Source organism: Electrona antarctica (genome assembly GCF_951216825.1).
Source record: "Electrona antarctica genome assembly, chromosome: 1".
Classification (NCBI taxonomy): Eukaryota; Metazoa; Chordata; class Actinopteri; order Myctophiformes; family Myctophidae; genus Electrona; species Electrona antarctica.
The window spans coordinates 51,725,895-51,731,290 of record NC_136806.1 but is presented as its reverse complement, the minus strand read 5'-3'; positions in this window follow the sequence as shown (position 1 = coordinate 51,731,290).

Here is a 5,396-nt window from a genome sequence, read left to right as displayed (position 1 = left end):
CCTCCACGTCAAACACACTCTGTGGGGGAACGGACGGGGCGGTCTGTGGGCGGCCACCACTTTTATTGGTACAGGGGCACAGACGTCATGGCACGCTTGGCCAATCCATGAAGCCGATGCTTGTTGGTCTACCATATATAGTCATTTGATCGCCCGCCTCGAATGTTATCCACCGATAATCACCAGTAGGATACTTAATAATCACGACGATGCAATCGACCCACTGCGTGCTGGAGCGTACTGTCTGCCATGAGGAAACAACGTGGCCGGTTAAGACTGATATGAGGTCAGGGGACTTACGGTTAAGACTGATATGAGGTTAGGGGACTTACGGTTAAGACTGATATGAGGTTAGGGGACTTACGGTTAAGACTGATATGAGGTTAGGGGACTTACGGTTAAGACTGATATGAGGTTAGGGGACTTACGGTTAAGACTGATATGAGGTTAGGGGACTTACGGTTAAGACTGATATGAGGTCAGGGGACTTATGGTTAAGACTGATATGAGGTTAGGGGACTTACGGTTAAGACTGATATGAGGTCAGGGGACTTATGGTTAAGACTGATATGAGGTCAGGGGACTTATGGTTAAGACTGATATGAGGTTAGGGGACTTACGGTTAAGACTGATATGAGGTCAGGGGACTTATGGTTAAGACTGATATGAGGTCAGGGGACTTATGGTTAAGACTGATATGAGGTTAGGGGACTTATGGTTAAGACTGATATGAGGTTAGGGGACTTACGGTTAAGACTGATATGAGGTTAGGGGACTTACGGTTAAGACTGATATGAGGTTAGGGGACTTACGGTTAAGACTGATATGAGGTTAGGGGACTTACGGTTAAGACTGATATGAGGTTAGGGGACTTATGGTTAAGACTGATATGAGGTCAGGGGACTTATGGTTAAGACTGATATGAGGTTAGGGGACTTACGGTTAAGACTGATATGAGGTTAGGGGACTTACGGTTAAGACTGATATGAGGTCAGGGGACTTATGGTTAAGACTGATATGAGGTTAGGGGACTTATGGTTAAGACTGATATGAGGTCAGGGGACTTATGGTTAAGACTGATATGAGGTCAGGGGACTTATGGTTAAGACTGATATGAGGTCAGGGGACTTACGGTTAAGACTGATATGAGGTTAGGGGACTTACGGTTAAGACTGATATGAGGTTAGGGGACTTACGGTTAAGACTGATATGAGGTTAGGGGACTTACGGTTAAGACTGATATGAGGTTAGGGGACTTACGTGACCGGTTAAGACTGATATGAGGTCAGGGGACTTACGGTTAAGACTGATATGAGGTCAGGGGACTTACGGTTAAGACTCATATGAGGTTAAGACTGAGGTTAGGGTTAAAATCATAAGATTTTAGAAAATGTATTTTGTAGGGCCTTGGTGCCGTCGTAATGACTGATCTTACACTCGCGCTGCGACCTTAGAGTATATATGAAATGTGTGTGTGTTATTTACCTGCCATAGTGTCAACCCCTTACCCCTGTGTGGGATCGGTGGTTAGACTGGCATAGTGTCAACCCCTTACCCCTGTGTGGGATCACTGGTTAGACTGGCATAGTGTCAACCCCTTACCCCTGTGTGAGATCACTGGTTAGACTGGCATAGTGTCGACCCCTTACCCCTGTGTGGGAGCACTGGTTAGACTGGCATAGTGTCAACCCCTTACCCCTGTGTGGGATCACTGGTTAGACTGGCATAGTGTCGACCCCTTACCCCTGTGTGGGATCACTGGTTAGACTGGCATAGTGTCAACCCCTTACCCCTGTGTGGGATCGGTGGTTAGACTGGCATAGTGTCAACCCCTTACCCCTGTGTGGGATCGGTGGTTAGACTGGCATAGTGTCAACCCCTTACCCCTGTGTGGGATCACTGGTTAGACTGGCATAGTGTCAACCCCTTACCCCTGTGTGGGATCACTGGTTAGACTGGCATAGTGTCAACCCCTTACCATTCATTGTCAATGGGAATTTAATGTTTGTGTAGGACACAGTTTGTGCACAAACACTAAAACCTGGATATAGGAGGGCCTAGCGCCCCTCAAAAACCTTCAAGATCACAACACATCTAGATTGGCTATTTTATCCAAAATTGGGCTTAAGATAACGTTTTTTTATTCATTTTTTTAAATTACTGGAGAAAAACTCTTTGAATTTGTTTTGAATTCATGAAAATATTAGCTTTTTGGGGAATTTTTCTTTTTAATGTTTTGAAATAATACCGCAACTATAAAAGGCATGTGAAAAATGCAGGGCAAAGGTTTTTCCTTGGTCTCTAGGGAGTGTGCATTCAACGTTTTACGCGGATCGGTGTAGTTATAGGTAAAAATGTGAAAATGTGCCTCATGGTGGCGCTATAACAGGCCGCTCTGGAGAATTTGGGGCAGAGGTTCGTCGTTGGCATCCAGGAAGTTTGCGCAAAGTTTGGAATCGACCGGGTTAAAACCAATTTTGGGCGGGAACCCCTTTTGGTGTTTCAAGCATTACGTTATACTTTAGCTATTGAAAAATAGCAGATCTACAAGCTCATAGTGCCGCGCGGCACCGAGTGCCGCTCTACGAGCTTGTAGGTCTGCTATTTTTGAAAAATCGTGAAAATGTGGCACAAATCTTTGAATATATATATTCTTTCAGAGCGAACGTTTTTAAACTCAAATCTTTGCTTCTGGGGGCGGGTCCCTGGAACTACATATTTTCAGATGGGGGTCGGCGGCCAATTACATATAATCTTGGGGGTCCTCGACATGAAAATGTTTGAGAACCACTGATATGGAAACATAGGGTTTTTCAGAAAACTGTCCGAATTTAGAAGGCATTTGTAGAATGGTCTAAATGGGTTAACGGTGCCGGAGATTAGCTGGTAATGGACGGACGGACGGAAGGACGGACGGACGGACGGACGGACGGACGGACGGACGGACGGACGGACGGACGGCAAAACATACTCTCTCCCAATGCCTTCGGCCTGGTGGAGACAATAATAAAACATACACCAGTGAGAGCCTCTAGTCTAGAGGGTCCTAGTCCCCAATAATAAAAGGGACCCATACACCAGTGAGAGCCTCTAGACTAGGGTCCTAGTCCCCAATAATAAAAGGGACCCATACACCAGTGAGAGCCTCTAGACTAGGGTCCTAGTCCCCAATAATAAAAAGGGACCCATACACCAGTGAGAGCCTCTAGTCTAGAGGGTCCTAGTCCCCAATAATAAAAGGGACCCATACACCAGTGAGAGCCTCTAGACTAGGGTCCTAGTCCCCAATAATAAAAGGGACCCATACACCAGTGAGAGCCTCTCGAGGGTCCTAGTCCACACACTCTGTGCACTGCAGCGTTCAGCCGACTCGTGTTTGACATGTAGTAGGAAAACGGTGATCTTTACGGGCAGTTTCTGTCCAGGAGGGATATGGGAGGGATCAGCTCCACTTTTCAGTTAACGGTGGCTGAACATCTCGGAGCCGCCAGCGGTCGCATCACGGCACACACACACACCACCAGGATCAGTGGAGGGACGGGAGGGCAACAGAACATTGGGCTTAAAGTTGTTACAGTATATCCTATATGTGTTCATTAAATTATTATACAGTGCCATGTTTATGGGTCATCCTATAGACAACGGTAGGCACGGATAAATTCAGTATTGCAACTTCACATGAGTTCTTGCAAGGGAACATTCTTTTTTTTTTTGAGTGGTGCAACCACTCCTATAGACAACTGTGTGTCCCTGTGTCTGTCTGTCCGAGCACGAGAGTGTACAGTACAGTACAGTACAGTACAGTACAGTACAGTACAGTACAGTACCACTCACTTTTATTCAGACGGGTCTGATATTTCCTTTGTTCAAGAAGTTTAACCAATAGCTATTAATGTGTGAAATAGTGAACCTGTATTGGTGCTGCACTTCCAGGGCACACTGTAGTATGTACATCTACTTCAGTTCCAGTTGATCCTACTTAAGAACACATGAAGTAGGCTATAGCTACTTGATTCACTACACTATGCACTATGCACTCACTACACTTTCCCCGAACAATCAGATACATGAACGAACTTTTAAAAACCAAAGCGTATCAGGGAAAAGGAAAACGCTAGCACCCCCCCGACCCCCACCCCCACCCCCCCCCCAACCTTTGCCCCGCACCTTTGCCCTCGCCCCGCACTATTAAGCTCGAATTGCACCTCTCTAAAACTTTTTTGTTGTATATTTATTGAACATAGTCTACTGTGAAGTAAAAAAAATAATAATAATAATAAAATAATACTATAATAATAATAATTGTCCTACTACAAGGAAAACATGCACATGTACATATGATACTCTTTTTCTACTCTTGTTTGCTCTTTTTTGCACTCTATATTCTATTTTGTTTGCTGTGTTTTGCTGTTTTGATGTCGTATTATATTTTTGCTGCTGCATTGTCTGAAGGAAGCCAAACAAAAATAAGTTTTACTCTTATGTACCTGTACACAAGATGTAACAATAAAGCACAACCTTCAACCTTGAACTATGCAAGGGTTTCTACTTTCTACTGGACCAGTGGACTGAAGGATTTGTGCCTTGAATCAAAAGGACACGCTATAATGTAACAGTAATGCGTTGGGTCATTTATTATAGCACTGCTCCCGGAATTAACACAAATATACGATGGATTCTAAACAGCAACCCTGTTGCCTGTTTACATTGGCTGGATTTCATCTGATCGGTCTCCAACAGCTCCATTTGGACCGCGACCAGCGATGTGAGGCAGTTCAAAAGCAAAGTGTTCCCTTTTGCCGTCTTTGGCAACATACCAAGACGATTGTTGAAATGTCAGGGTGTTTGGTTCGGTGGGTGGGATGCATGCAATGGAAGGAGTGAGGGGGTGGGGTGGGTGCAGAACATTAGCCTTTCAGATGGCAGGAATGACTGGAGCAGTAATTAACAGTGGGAGTCGCTCTCTTTCAAATATCACTTTAATGTCAATGACAATATCTAGAGACGAGGTGGTGGTGTTGGAGGAGCAAGGTGCTTGCTTTGAAGCCTGCATTGCTTCTTTTTAGACTAGTCTGTACCATCTATGTCGCTGGGAAACAGCATACATCCAAAACTCTTACTTTCCAGGATTCAAATTAACCCATTTAGGCCTGAGATCAGATTCTAAAAATGTCTTCTACATCCTGGCAGTTTTCTGAAAAAGCTACCTTTCTATGTCCGTCGTTCTTCGATTTTTCAAAAATAGCAGATTCTAAAAATGTCTTCTACATCCTGACAGTTTTCTGAAAAAGCTACGTTTATGTCCGTCGTTCTTTGATTTTTCAAAAATAGCAGACCTACAAGTTCATAGCGCGCCACCGAGTGGCTTTTTCAATAGCTAAAGCATAACACAAAAG